This window comes from Triticum dicoccoides, chromosome 4A (assembly GCF_002162155.2).
Source record: "Triticum dicoccoides isolate Atlit2015 ecotype Zavitan chromosome 4A, WEW_v2.0, whole genome shotgun sequence".
Lineage (NCBI taxonomy): Eukaryota > Viridiplantae > Streptophyta > Magnoliopsida > Poales > Poaceae > Triticum > Triticum dicoccoides.
The window spans coordinates 463,885,330-463,901,462 of record NC_041386.1 but is presented as its reverse complement, the minus strand read 5'-3'; positions in this window follow the sequence as shown (position 1 = coordinate 463,901,462).

The following is a 16,133-nucleotide window of genomic DNA, read 5'->3' as shown; positions in this document are numbered from 1 at the left end:
CTCCAGCACTTGCTGTTGCACAAGAAAGTATGCATCCGAATTCTGTAGGGACTTCCTCAGTCCTTTGGCTTCTTGCCGCAGCACAACTGATTGATGCCTTTCAGCTTGTAGCCGAGACTGAAGAAGCTGAAGTGATTCAGGCAGCGAGTTCGAAGAGCTTGTGCCAGCGGTACTGGCCAGTAACTCGAACACTACATCAACGCAGGACTGTGGGGTTTCCTCATTGTCTACAAGATCATTTTTATCACCTTTCTTGGAGACCAACAGGGCTGTCTCACTATCTTGAACCTTATCTGCATTACTTTCTCTACCATTGCATAGTGGGGTGCTCTTCTCCAAAATTATGTTCGCATACTACAAGAGAAACAAGCAGACACATCATAGGTTTAGCATGTAGTATACGAAACTCATTTTGGTAAAATGGTTCAGTAGTAAGGTGGACAGGATAACATCATGAAACAAAAATATATCTATGCACTCTGGTCACTGTATTGTCCATATCATTATAGTTTATGTTGCCAAATCAAGATAGAGACACAGTTTAACTCATATATTTTTAAGACACATCAGCATAGACAGAATATAAGTGTGAGAAATTACACAGCATTGGCAACACTTGTAATGTGCATCACATGAGAACATAACTGTTTATACAACTGAAACTGAAATGAACATAGAGCAAGAAGTTAGAACAACAATCCAGTTAAAGAAATAGGTTTAAAATATACATGTTGCGCCATTGGAGTTTCAACTGGATCCTTCAAATTCGAAAGTAGTTGGTATGAGTAAATATGGCGATGCAATAGCAAAGGAGTATGGACCATAGCTACGGAATCTGACCTGAGAACAGTTGCTCTTCTGATTTAAACGTGGAGTTTGGGATCGCTGTGGTGGTCTTCGTGCTTTGGGCACTGCAGTTGCTTTACAAACTTCTTGTGTGGGGGTACTCTGTGGTGGACATGGTGCTTTGTCAACTAGAAGTGGGTTACTATCCACTGGGGTTGGGGTTAGATGGGTTGTAGCTGGTTCTCTGCCCAACGGTGTAAGTGCGCAATCTGAAAGAGTCTCGTTTGTAGTAAAAATAACACCTTAAGACACAAATCAACCAAAACACTAATGTCACCTACATACTCCAACATCACCTCAAGTATCCACGGGTATGATTATACGATATGCATCACACAATCTCAGATTCATCTATTCAACCAACACAAAGAACTTCAAAGAGTGCCCCAAAGTTTCTACCGGAGAGTCAAGACGAAAACGTGTGCCAACCCCTATGCATAAGTTCACAAGGTCACATAACTCGCAAGTTGATCACCCAAACATACATCAAGTGGATCACGTGAATATCCCGTTGTCACCACAGATAAGCACATGCAATACATACATCAAGTGTTCTCAGATCCTTAAAGACTCAATCCGATAAGATAACTTCAAAGGGAAAACTCAATCCATTACAAGAAGGTAGAGGGGGAGAAACATCATAAGATCCAACTATAATAGCAAAGCTCGTGGTACATCAAGATCGTGTCAAATCAAGAACACGAGAGAGAGAGAGAGAGAGAGATCAAACACATAGCTACTAGTACATACCCTCAGCCTCGAGGGTGCACTACTCCCTCCTCGTCATGGAGAGCGCCGATATGATGAAGATGGCCACCGGTGATGATTCCCCCCTGTGGCAGGGTGCCGGAATAGGGTCCCGATTGGTTTTTGGTGGCTATAGAGGCTTGTGGCGGCGGAACTCTCGATCTAGGTTTCTTTTCGGCGGTTTCTGTATTTATAGGAATTTTTGGCGTCAGTCTCATGTCAGGGGGGTCTCCGAGTCATCCACGAGATAGGGGGGCTAGCCCAGGGGGTAGGGCGCGCCCTCCACCCTCGTGGATGGCCCGGGACTCTTTTCGCCCAACTCTTTTACTTCGGGGGCTTCTTTTGGTCCATAAAAAATCATTAAAAATTGGCACGTCAATTGGACTCCGTTTGGTATTCCTTTTCTGTAAAACTTGAAAACAAGGAAAAAATAGAAACTGGCACTGGGCTCTAGGTTAATAGGTTAGTCCCAAAAATCATATAAAATAGCATATAAATGCATATAAAACATCCTAGATGGATAATATAATAGCATGGAACAATAAAAAGTATAGATACTTGGCGACGTATCAAGCATCCCCAAGCTTAATTCCTGCCCCTCCTCGAGTAGGTAAATGATAAAAACAGAATTTTTGATATGGAATGCTACCTAACATATTTATCAGTGTAATATCTCTTTATTGTGGCAAGAATATTCAAATCCATAAGATTCAAAACAAAAGTTTAATATCGACATAAAAACAATAATACTTCAAGCATACTAACAAGGCAATTATGTCTTCTCAAAATAGCATGGCCAAAGAAAGCTTATCCCTACAAAATCATATAGTCTGGCTATGCTCCATCTTCATCACACAAAATATTCAAATCATGCACAACCCCGATGACAAGCCAAGCAATTGTTTCATACTTTTGATGTTCTCAAACTTTTTCAACTTTCACGCAATACATGAGCGCGAGCCATGGACATAACACTATAGGTGGAATAGAATATGGTGGTTGTGGAGAAGACAAAAAGAAGGAGATAGTCTCATGTCAACTAGGCGTATCAACGGGCTATGGAGATGCCCAACAATAGATATCAATGTGAGTGAGTAGGGATTGCCATGCAATGGATGCACTAGAGCTATCAATCTATGAAAGCTCAACAAAAGAAACTAAGTGGGTGTGCATCCAACTTGCTTTCTCACGAAGACCAAGGGAATTTTGAGGAAGCCCATTATTGGAATATACAAGCCAAGTTCTATAACGAAAATTCCCACTAGCACATGAAAGTGACAAAATAAGAGACTCTTTATCATGAAGATCATGGTGCTACTTTGAAGCACAAGTGTGGAAAAAGGATAGTAGCATTGTCCCTTCTCTCTTTTTCTCTCCTTTTATTTTGTTTGGCTTCTTTGGCCCCCTTTTTTCATTGGCTTATTTGGCCTCTTTTTTTATTTCCTCACACGAAACAATGCTCTAATAATGATGATCATCACACTTCTATTTATTTACAACTCAAGGATTACAACTCGATACTTAGAACAAAATATGACTCTATATGAGTTCCTCCGGCGGTGTACCAGGATATGCAATGAATCAAGAGTGACATGTATGAAAAAGTTATGAATGGTGGCTTTGCCACAAATACGATGTCAACTACATGATCATGGAAGGCAATATGACAATGATGGAGCGTGTCATAATAGACGGAACGATGGAAAGTTGCATGGCAATATATCTCGGAATGGCTATGGAAATGCCATAATAGGTAGGTCTGGTGGCTGTTTTGAGGAAGGTAAATGGTGGGTTTATGGTACCGGCGAAAGTTGCGTGGTACTAGAGAGGCTAGCAACGGTGGAAGGGTGAGAGTGTGTATAATCCATGGACTCAACATTAGTCATAAAGAACTCACATACTTATTGCAAAAACCTACAAGTCATCAAAACCAAGCACTACGCGCATGCTCCTAGGGGGATAGATTGGTAGGAAAAGACCATCGCTCGTCCCCGACCGCCACTCATAAGGAAGACAATCAAAGAAACACCTCATGCTTCAAATTTGTTACACAACGGTTACCATACGTGCATGCTACGGGACTTGCAAACCACAACACAAGTATTTCTCAAATTCAAAATTAATCTACTAGCATGACTCTAATATTACCTTCTTCATATCTCAAAACAATCATAAGGAATCAAACTTCTCATAGTATTTATTGCACTTTATATGAAAGTTTTTATTATATCCCTCTTGGATGCCTATCATATTAGGACTAAATTCATAACCAAAGAAAATTACCATGTTGTTTAAGACTCTCAAAATAATTTAAGTGAATCATGAGAGTTCAACAATTTCTTCAAAATAAAACTACCGCCATGCTCCAAAAAGATATAAGTGAAGCACTAGAGCAAATGGCAAACTACTCCAAAAGATATAAGTGAAGATCAATGAGTAGTTGAATAATTACGTAACTGTGTGAAGATCTTTCTCATAAATAAAATTTCAGATCTTAAGTACTTTATTCAAACAGCGAGCAAAACAAAATAAAATGATATTGCAAGGATAGCACATATCATGTGAAGAAGCAAAAACTTAGGCTCAACCAAAACTGACCGATAGTTGTTGAAGAAGAAAGGTGGGATGCCTACCGGGGCATCCCCAAGCTTAGATGCTTGAGACTTCTTGAAATGTTAATTAGGGATGCCTTGGGCATCCCCAAGCTTGAGCTTTTGTGTCTCCTTAATTCCTTTCATATCGCGGTTTCCTTAAACCTTAAGTACTTCATCCGCACAAAACTCAACAAGAACTCGTGAGATAGGTTAGTATAAATCCATGCAAAACCTTATCATTATCTACTATAGAAAATCACTAAAATTATTATTTGATATTGCATAATAAATGCCTCTGCATATTTAAAACTCCTATCCTCAAATAGAATCATTAAACAAGCAAACATATGCAAACAATGCAAACATAACAACAATCTGTCTAAACAGAACAGTCTGTAAAGAATGCAAGAGGAATCATACTTCCCTAACTCCAAAAATTCTGAAAAATTACCACAATGTAGATAATTTGTTGTTACTCGTTGTGTAAAAATTTCAAGATTTTATCATGTTCTGACTATTCACTAATAACAGCAAACTTTCTGTTTTTAAAACAACAACATGCGGACTTGCAAAATAAGTATGGTAAAGGCTATACTTGACCCTTTTATTGAACTAAAATATGAAAACATTACTCTAAATAACAGCAAGCAAATCCTAATAAAACAAAATGACGCTCCAAGCAAAACTCTTATCATGTGGTGAATAAAAATATAGCCTCAAGTAAAGTTACCGATGAACGAAGATGAAAGAGGGGATGCCTTCCGGGGCATCCCCAAGCTTAGGCATTTGGTTTTCCTTGAATATTACCTTGTGGTGCCTTGGGCATCCCCAAGATTAGTCTCTTTCCACTCTTCACTCCGTAGTCCATCAAAACTTTACCCAAAACTTGAAAACTTCACAATACAAAACTTAACAGAAAACTCGTGAGCTCCGTTAGTATAAGAAAGCAAGTCACCACTTAGGTACTGTCAAGACAAGATTCATAATTTTTATCACATGATTCCTACTGTACCATATCATTTCTACCATTTATATTAAGCAATATAATCCATAGAAACTAGAAAACAAGCAAACTATGCATCGGAAACAGAATCTGTCAAAAATAGAACAGTCTGTAGTAATCTGGTGATTTCAAACACTTATGTAACTCCAAAAATCCTAATAAATTAGGAAGTCCTAAGCAATTTGTTTATTAATGCTCTTCAAAAAGAATTAGTATTTTATCGCGCTTTTGTTAAAAATGAAAACTAATATCCTGGGTGCAAAAGTTTCTGTTTTTTAGCAGGATCAAATCAACTATCACCATAGATCATCCCGAAGGTCTTACTTGGCACTTTATTGAAACAAAAGCTATAAAACATGATTACTACAGTATCATAATCATGTTAACACACAAAAACAATAGGTATAAATGTTGTGTTGTCTCCCAACAAGCACTTTTCTTTAATGCCTTTATAGCTAGGCATGATGATGTCAATGATGCTCACATAAAAGATAAGAGTTGAAATATAAAGGGAGCATCATGAAGCATATGACTAGCACATTTAAGTCTAACCCACTTCCTAGGCGTAGGGATTTTGTGAGCAAACAACTTATGGGAACAAGAATCAACTTGCATGGGAAGGTAAAGCAAGCAAAACTTCAAGATTTTCAACACATAGAGAGGAAACTTGATATCATTGCAACTCCTACAAGCATATATTCCTCCCTCATAATAATTTTCAGTAGCATCATGAATGAATTCAACAATATAACTATCACATAAAGCATTATTTTCAGGATGCACAAGCATAGAAATTTTACTACTCTCCACATAAGCAAAATTCTTCTCATTCATAGTAGTGGGAGGAGCAAATTCAACAAAATAACTATCATGTGAGGCATAATCCAATTGAAGATTAAAATCAAGATGACAAGTTTCATGGTTATCATTGTTCTTTATATCATACATGTCATCACAATAATCATCATAGATAGCAACTTTGTTCTCATAATCAATCAGAACCTCTTCCGAAATAGTGGGTTCATCACTAAATAAAGTGATGACCTCTCTGAAACCACTCTCATCAACATAATCATCATAAAAAGGAGGCATGATATCATCATAATAAATTTGCTCATCAAACCTTGGGGGACTAAAAATATCATCTTCATCAAACATAGCATCCCCAAGCTTGTGTCTTTGTATATCATTAGCATCATGGATATTCAAAGAATTCATACTAACAACATTGCAATCATGCTCATTTAAATATTTAGTGCCAAACATTTTAATGCATTCTTCTTCTAACACTTTGGCACAATTATTGGGAATCCTTATTTTCGCAAAAGACATTAAAAGGATGAAGCATATGAGGCAACCTCAATTCCATTTTTTAGTTTTCTTTTATAGACAAAACTAGTGATAAAACAAGAAACTAAATGATTCGATTGCAAGATCTAAAGATATACATTCAAGCGCTAACCTCCCCGGCAATGGTGCCAGAAAAGAGCTTGATGTCTACTACACAACCTTCTTCTTGTAGACGTTGTTGGGCCTCCAAGTGCAGAGGTTTATAGGATAGTAGCAAATTTCCCTCAAGTGGATGACCTAAGGTTTATCAATCCATGGGAGGCGTAGGATGAAGATGGTCTCTCTCAAACAACCCTGCAACCAAATAACAAAGAGTCTCTTGTGTCCCCAACACACCCAATACAATGTTAAATTGTATAGGTGCACTAGTTCGGCGAAGAGATGGTGATACAAGTGCAATATGGATGGTAGATATAGGTTTTTGTAATATGAAAATATAAAAACAGCAAGGTAACTAATGATAAAAGTGAGCACAAACGGTGTTGCAATTCTTCAAAACAAGGCCTAGGGTTCATACTTTCACTAGTGCAAGTTCTCTCAACAATAATAACATAATTGGATCATATAACAATCCCTTAACATGCAACAGAGAGTCACTCCAAAGTCACTAATAGAGGAGAACAAACGAAGAGATTATTGTAGGGTACGAAACCACCTCGAAGTTATTCTTTCCGATCAATCCGTTGGGCTATTCCTATAAGTGTGACAAATAGCCCTAGAGTTCGCAGTAAAATAACACCTTAAGACACAAATCAACCAAAACCCTAATGTCACCTCAAGTATCCACGGGTATGATTATACGATATGCATCACACAATCTCAGATTCATCTATTCAACCAACACAAAGAACTTCAAAGAGTGCCCCAAAGTTTCTACCGGAGAGTCAAGACGAAAACGTGTGCCAGCCCTTATGCATAAGTTCACATGGTCATAGAACTCGCAAGTTGATCACCAAAACATACATCAAGTGGATCACGTGAATATCCCATTGTCACCATAGATAAGCACATGCAAGACATACATCAAGTGTTCTCAACTCCTTAAAGACTCAATCCGATAAGATAACTTCAAAGGGAAAACTCAATCCATTACAAGAAGGTAGAGAGGGAGAAACATCATAAGATCAAACCATAATAGCAAAGCTCGTGGTACATCAAGATCGTGCCAAATCAAGAACACAAGAGAGAGAGAGAGATATCAAACACATAGCTACTAGTACATACCCTCAGCCCCCAGGGTGAACTACTCCCTCCTCATCATGCAGAGTGCCGGGATAATGAAGATGGCAACCGGTGATGATTCCCCCCTTTGGCAGGGTGCCAGAATAGGGTCCCGATTGGTTTTTGGTGGCTACAGAGGCTTGCGGCAGCGGAACTCCCGATCTAGGTTTCTTTTCGAAACCGGGGTTCTGTATTTATAGGAATTTTTGGCGTCGGTCTCACGCCAGGGGGGTCTCCTAGTCATCCACGAGATAGGGGGCAAGCCCAGGGGGTAGGGCGCGCCCTCCACCCTCATGGATGGCTCAGGACTCTTCTGGCCCACCTCTTTTACTTCGGGGGTTTCTTTTGGTCCATAAAAAATAATCAAAAATTGGCACGTCAATTGGACTCTATTTGGTATTCCTTTTCTATAGAACTCAAAAACAAGGAAGAAAACAGAAACTGGCACTGGGCTCTAGGTTAATAGGTTAGTCCCAAAAATCATATAAAATAGCATATACATGCATATAAAACATCCTAGATGGATAACATAATAGCATGGAACAATAAAAAATTATAGATACATTGGAGACGTATCAGTAGGTATCCATGCCACAGAGACAAACTGCACATGTCCCCTCTCACATTCCAGTAGGCCAGCCACCCTATATCTTTGACGTGGGCACACACAAATTCGATGGCACTATATACAATCGTGCGTGCGCACACACACACACATCATCCCTCTCTTCAATTCTATGGATACCTCACGCCGATGATACCTCCACTCTCTTCTTGTGGATCGCCCCTCTATATATATATATATGATATATCCAGGCCTCTATTTCACACACATTGCATATGTTACATTTTTTGATTGAAATATCATCGACACATATTCCCTATCTATCTCTCACACACCGCCCCCCAAAAAACACTCACGAACCCACACACTATATCTCTCTACGTTTGTATCTCTCTCACACAACCCCACGTAGGTGGTGTACGTACACCAAGAGAATAGGTGCACGTACTCACGCTTCGTGCCCAGCCACACCCGCGCGGGTACACGGTTGAGCTCATTTCTGTACGAAAATGGCAGCCCACGTGCTAATTTGAGCGCGTGTAGTAGTTGTTTACCTATGGAGGTCGTGTACCACGCGTGCACGAAACAAAGTTCGACTTGATGCGTTGGCGTGTTATTTTTAAATAAAGCTATATCGCTCAATGGCACGTACACCAAAATATAAAATGATTTTTATGGAGAAAAAGGTAGTCCGTTCCACTATATACAACGGAGCCTGCCTGCCAGGGTTTGTCTCTCTTCAAACTATCTCACACAAGGCAGCGGTGGCCTCTCTCTCTCTATCTCTCACCGTTGGTCACTGGTCCGGCTACATCCCATCTGGCGGCGGAAAGGGATGATGTGCATCGTTCCTCCGTTCGACGGCGCCGAGGCAGCACGTCCCGATCTGCAGTACCCACTGTTCTCTCTGACCAAGCTCCGACGTGGTAGGGCCTACACCACTTGCTCGCTGTTGCAGTATGGGAAGATCCCGCCCGCCGCCGCTCTCCTAGTTACATCTCGACGACCCTCAGGTATCCCCTTCGGCCTTGCTCCACTACCCGTCTTCCCACATTGCTTCATGTGGAAAATATTGCATGTGGATCTTCCATAGTTCTTTGCCCAAAATGTTGCTCGTCTGGCGTACTTTCCATATTGCAATCTCGTCCTCACACCGTTTTAGACAAACACAACCGTGTTTTTATCTTCCCTTAGGACAAGGAATATGCTTATTTTTTGTCGTCATATGTGTCATCAACTGTTATTAGCCAGTAATTGTTTCCTTTCTACCTATTTTTTTGCAAACAAGGCTATCCATTTCTCCTCATTGCTATTGCAATCTTTTGGCGAATTGCACAAACCACTTTTTTCTTAAGAGTGTTTTGTGCAGTTGTACTAAAATGTCACATGGGCGACGTCTCTACATTTCTGTGCAACTGCACAAAGGGATATTGGTTTTGCTCTATCCTCCTCCTCCAACTCTGAGCCTAATCTTCTCCAACTATTTTCTTAATATTCTCCAACTAGTTAGTCTTAAGAGAGACTGCAAAGGTGACTGGCTTCTATTTATGTGTTTATTGTTTCATCAACAGTCCTCTATTATTGTAATCACACTTAATATCTTTGGAACAGGGATGCTCAGCTCTATTTTAGTGGAACTGCACAAAATGATCGGAATGTTGCATGCTCCAGACAGCTACTTTTTTCCCAACATGCCTTGTTGATTTTGACAGAGCTGGGGGAAGTTCCTGCTAATGAAAGGACGGGTCAATTTTAATTTAACACCTTCTCACAACTTTTGTGATATAATTATTAGCTCTGATGTGCTAATCATTGAGATGCATTAGCAAGGAAGTTAGTTTTTTTATTTTTTTACCGAAAGAGCATGGATGGCAAGACTATAACGCCCTCGATGCGGCTATATCTCCCACGTGTCGAAGCACGACTTAGAGGCATAACCGCATTGAAAGCAATGTCGCAAGTGAGGTAATCTTCACAACAACCCATGTAAATAAATAAAGGGAAAATGATACATAGTTGGCTTACACTCGCCACGTCACACAAATAGCATAAATAACATTACATTCATCCAAATACACTCAAGGTCCGACTACGGAACCAAAATGAAGATAAACCCCAAATGCAACAAAGTCCCCGATCGCCCCAACTGGGCACCACTACTGATCATCTGGGAAAGACACGTAGTAATGACGAGAGTCTTCATCGGACTCCCACTTGAGCTCGGTCATATAATTTGGAGCGGTATCATCGGTCCCTGCATCTGGTTTTGGAAGTAATCTGTGAGTCATGGGGACTCAGCAATCTCACACCCTCGCGATCAGGACTATTTAAGCTTATAGGAAAGGTAAAAGGTATGATGGTGGAGCTGCAGCAAGCGACTAGCATATATGGTGGCTAACATACGCAAATGAGAGCGAGAAGAGAAGGCAAAGGCACGATCGAACAACTATGATCAAGAAGTGATTCTAGAACAACCTACGTCAAGCATTACTCCAACACCGTGTTCACTTCCCGGACTCCGCCAAGAAGAGACCATCACGGTTAGACACGCGGTTGGTGCATTTTAATTAAGTTAAGTTTCATGTTATCTACAACCGGACATTAACAAATTCCCATCTGCCCATAACCGTGGGCACGACTTTCGAAAGTTCAAATCCCTACAGGGGAGTCCCAACTTAGCCCATCACAAGCTCTCACGGTCAACGAATGATATTCCTTCTCCCAAGACAATTCGATCAGACTCGGCATCCCAGTTACAAGACATCCTCGACAATGGTAAAACAAGTCCAGCAACACCGCCCGAATGTGCCGAAAAATCCTGATAGGAGCTGCACATATCTCGTTCTCAGGGCACACTCAGATGAGCACTCCGTACAACTAAAACCAAACCTCGAGTTTCCCCGAGGGGGCGCTGCAAAGGGCTCTAGTTTGGACCAACACTCAGAGGAGCACTGGCCCGGGGGGTTTAAATAAAGATGACCCTTGGGCTCCGGAAACCCAAGGGAAAAAGAGGCTAGGTGGCAAATGGTAAAACCAATATTAGGCATTGCTGGAGGAGTTTTATTCAAGGCGAACTGTCAAGGGGTTCCCATTATAACCCAACCGTGTAAGGAACGCAAAACCCGGGAACATAACACCAATATGACGGAAACTAGGGTGACAAGAGTGGAACAAAACACCAGGCATAAGGCCAAACCTTCCACCCTTTACCAAGTATATAGGTGCATTAAGATAAACAAGATAATATGGTGATATCCCAACAATAAACAAGTTCCAACAAGGAACAAACTCCAATCTTCACCTGCAACTAGCAACGCTATAAGAGGGGCCGAGCAAAGCGGTAACATAGCCAAACAACGGTTTGCTAGGACATAGTGGGTTAGAGGTTTGACATGGCAAGTGGGAGGCATGATAAGCAAGTGGTAGGTATCGTAGCATAGGCATAGCAAAAGAGCGAGCATCTAGCAAGCAAAGATAGAAGTGATTTCGAGGGTATGGTCATCTTGCCTGCAAAGTTCTCAGAGTTGGCTTGATCCTCGTAAGCGTACTCAATGGGCTCCTTGTTCATGTACTCGTCTCCCGGCTCTACCCAAACAAGAACAACAAGTAAAAGGGAACACAAGCAACCACATGCAATGCTCAAGCAACATGATGCAAACATGGTATGATATGCGCGATGCAACATGTGATGCATATGCATGGTTTGGAAAGGAATGATTGAACCTGGCCTCAACTTGGGAATCCAAGAGTGCCATTGAAAAGGTGAGGTGATTTCGGTCGAAATCGATATAAAGATCACCGGAATCGGATGCACGATTTGCAAATGGTAAGCAAAACAAATATGGCACCGGTCTGTGATAAACAACAAGTAGCCTTCTAAATGCATCAAGATAAATTAGCTACTGCACTCAAACATAGCAACAAAATACATGGCAGGGAACCACTCATGATGCTTGACAAAAGATGAACACTGAGCCACGGCTAATTCAATCAATAGCAGGTTCAAGCAAGCATGGCAAAAGTGCAAAAGATAACAGGTTTCAGACTTAGTGAAATTAACAGCATGTCAGGAATTTATCATCAGTAAGCAATGTTTAGAGCACGATAACTACATGCTACAGGAACATATCATGGCAAAGCAAGGCATGACATGAAGCTACGCAAAGCATATAACAAAAGTCCCTTAGTGACCATGAGCCAAAAGGGATCCGAAAATACAATTGCAAGCATGTGAACATAGCAAAAACATAAACAGATTCAGACTTAGTGAAAAACTGGAGCATGCAAAACATACATCAAGTAGGCATGTTTACGAGCTCGATGCACTCACTATGAGGCATTGCATGACAAACTAAGCATACACCCAGCAAATATACATGCATAGAAGCTAGACATGGCAAGAACAACAACATAGCATGCACGGATCAATAACAACAAGCTCGGGAAAATCGCTAAACATGTTAACAATCTGCCAGAAATATTTTATAGCAAAAGTAGAGCTCGATTGACTCAAGCTAGGGTGCTCCATAATTTCAAACAAAGACATTGATGGATAGAGCACACCATTATCTACAAAACATCCTTACTGATCATCCTCAAAAGAGGCACGGATCACTAGGAAACAACATGAACATATGGCATAAAAATAATGACAGGGCAAGGAGTTAGTGAAATTCTAAGTCCCTGAAATCAGCATCATTGAGTAAGCTACTTTGCATGCTTGTGCTAGTCACCACAAAGGTCACAAAAATACATGGCATACACCCCTGTCAAGATGGCATGGCATTCTTCAAAACACATGTAGAGCTCAGAATCATATCATGCACACATTAATCATGGCAAAAATGACAAAAGTGCATTTGCTGAAACAGATCTGAAACTATCATCACATAGCCCTCTTCCAACAGCATTTCGGGCATCAAGATGAGCTCAAATGAAAATAATGCAATGAGATGAAATGATGTACTTGTCGAGACGAACATTTCGATATGCTACACGCACGAATCGGAGCTACGATGAGGAAGTTATGGCATGTCAAACTATGCAAAAATATTAGGGTTAGGGACGAAAAAGTCAACCGCGCGGATCTTAGATCCAGATCGGGCACTGTAGCTGCGCAGGGTTCGAGGATTGCGGAATCGAGCTCGTCATCGCGGGAGATGGGAGGTTCGCCGGAGGAAGGAGAGGCCGGGGCGTGGGGAGGCGAAGGCGGCGGAGGACGTCGCCGGAGATGCGGACGAAGTTGGCACGGCCGGCGGATCAAGGAGCTCCGCTCCCTGGCACGGGCGCCGGCGAGGTAGGCCGCGGCGGCGGTCGACGTCGAGGGCGGCGGCCGGTGGTGCAGCCGGCGAGAGGGTGGCGCGCGTGCGTGGGATCGGGCGGCGGGGATCCCAGGCGCGCGGGGCGGCAAACGGGCCTCGAGGGCCCGGTTTGGGCCTCCCGGGCCGGCGGCGGAGAGAGGTCCGGCGGGACACGTGTCACCGCGTGGTTGGGCGCGGGGCGGCGGCGGGCGTTGTCCGGCCGGAACGGACACGTCCGGCACGGCGCGAGGAGATTTTCTAGGGTTAGGGGTTGAAGAGACCCGAAAATTTCACGAAGTTCCTCTTCCTCTTCTTCAGAGTCTTTCATGATTGAAGATCTCCCAAGCACTCTGGTAGTGGTCTTTTTGACCCGTTCCTTCCTTTTCTTTTCTGACACAACCTGCTCTTTGGGTGCAGATCCCAAAGTCTCTTGAGTGGATGCTCTGGCTTTAGACATTGGAACTCTCTTGGCAGGAACCTTTTGCTTCATTCCTGGCTTGGTGGCAGCAGCTGTGCCATATTCCTTCTTCAGGACTTTCCTCTTTGAGGTGGTTTCTTCTTCCTCAGCCACATAGTCCTCATCCTCTGACTCTGAGGTTCTTTTCTTGCTGGCCCTGGTGGCAGCCTTTGGCAGATTGCTTGGTGTGCTCCTGCTGCCATCATCTGAGTTGCTAGAGGGACTAGTGCCCTCACTCAAGTGAACCTGCTCCTCTGACTTGTTCTGACTATCATTTTGATCAGACATAATGCAATCTCTGACAGCTGACCTTGTGAATAGATTATAGATGAGGTAGAGTGGATGAGCATCACAAAATACAGAGGTTTTTGCAAAAGAATAAATTAAAAACTTAGTTTTAGTTTTCCACAGAAAGCATTTCGGATCTACCGATTTGCAAACTCAGTGATACCGAAGCAGCTTTTGGAACCTAAACTAGTGAACTCGGTCAAACCGAGTCACAGTTCGATGGCACCAAGACTGCTAGGGTTTCACAAAGTGCTGAACTCGGTCACACCGATTTGCAATTCTCGGTCAGATCGAGAATCACATGTGCAATGGCCTGAGCCAAATCGGTGGAACCGATTTCATCAACTCGGTCGGTCCGAGATGGTTTCAGCGGAAACCTAACCCTAAATTTTCAATTCACGACTAAACTACGGAGTATTTTCGATGGATAGAATGGTTTCAATCGTGCCAAGATTCATGGCAAAGAAATGTGTTGGGGAATCGGAGTTAGAACAGCACAAAGTTCAAGTCCATACCCTAGTTCAGCGATGAACTTGCTACGGCGGCAACGGCGGGGATGATTCCCGTTGACGTCAGCGGAGACCAGCGGCAGGAGGCAACTGGCGACGAGGAGGACGATCCGGAGACCCTGGAGGCAGAGCGGGCTAAGCGCGGGCGAAAGAGTTCGGAGAAAATTTCCAAAATTTTGCCCGTGGGTATATATAGTCCGACCCTGTCAGTGTGACCGAGTGGAACAACTCGGTGGCACCAAGATTCATAACTGCAAGCAGTTACTGAAACTCGGTGTGACCGAAAAGTTCGAATAGGTTGCACCGAGATTGAAAACCTAGATCGACTTAGTGATCTCGGTATGACCGAAATGGATGAATCAGTCAGACCGAAACACACAAAGAAGTTTTGGAAGTTTAAGTCTATGACGAATCAGGGACTCCGAGTGCTCCTCACACAGAGTGGTTCGAATCTTACTTGATCAAATTTTGTGATGTAGCATGAATAGAGTTTGAGACGAGAAAAGCATAGAGAGCTAGAGAAGGTTCTTAGGCATTTTTGTCCATCCACTTGGCCAAAAGAAAAGGAAACCAATCAATCAAAACAACAAGTGGATGTCCTCGAATGAGTAAATTATGCAACCAACATGCTCACATCATAAAATGACAAATGAAATATGTGGCAAAGCATGCACAAACAATTCTAGCATCTATCAAGCAATTGGCGATGACTAGGTCATCTATATATGAGTATATTGACTTAGGAGTCAAATGAGAACATTTGATCATAGGTCATACTCATCGTTTAAGCACAAGTGGGTTACCACTTTTACATAAAGCATTGTTGTGTTCACACCATTAGAGTTGCTTTAACTCAATTGTTAGAGTAAAGCTCCCCCTAGATGTGAGATCCCCCCTAAGAGGGATGAACTAACCTTGGGTTTTGTCGATGATGACTTCATGTAGGTGTTGAATATGTGGATGCTCTAAGTTGATGTAGATCATTCGGAGCTATCCTTTGGAGTGAGTTGCACTTTCAATACCTACATGGGTTAGTCCCACAAGGAACAAACAAGGATATCCATAGGCCTAGAGTGATGCACACACAAGATAATGCCTATGAAAGCTTTAGGTTACCTTGTCCCTTGTCTTACGAACAAGAGGGTTTGTGACTCCTTGAACTAGTGCAAGATGTGGAAGTTGATTGCACTTGTTCTTGCCAAAATGATAAGAGTGAAGTATGTTGGCGGAGTCACCCTCAAGAACTCTCTAGT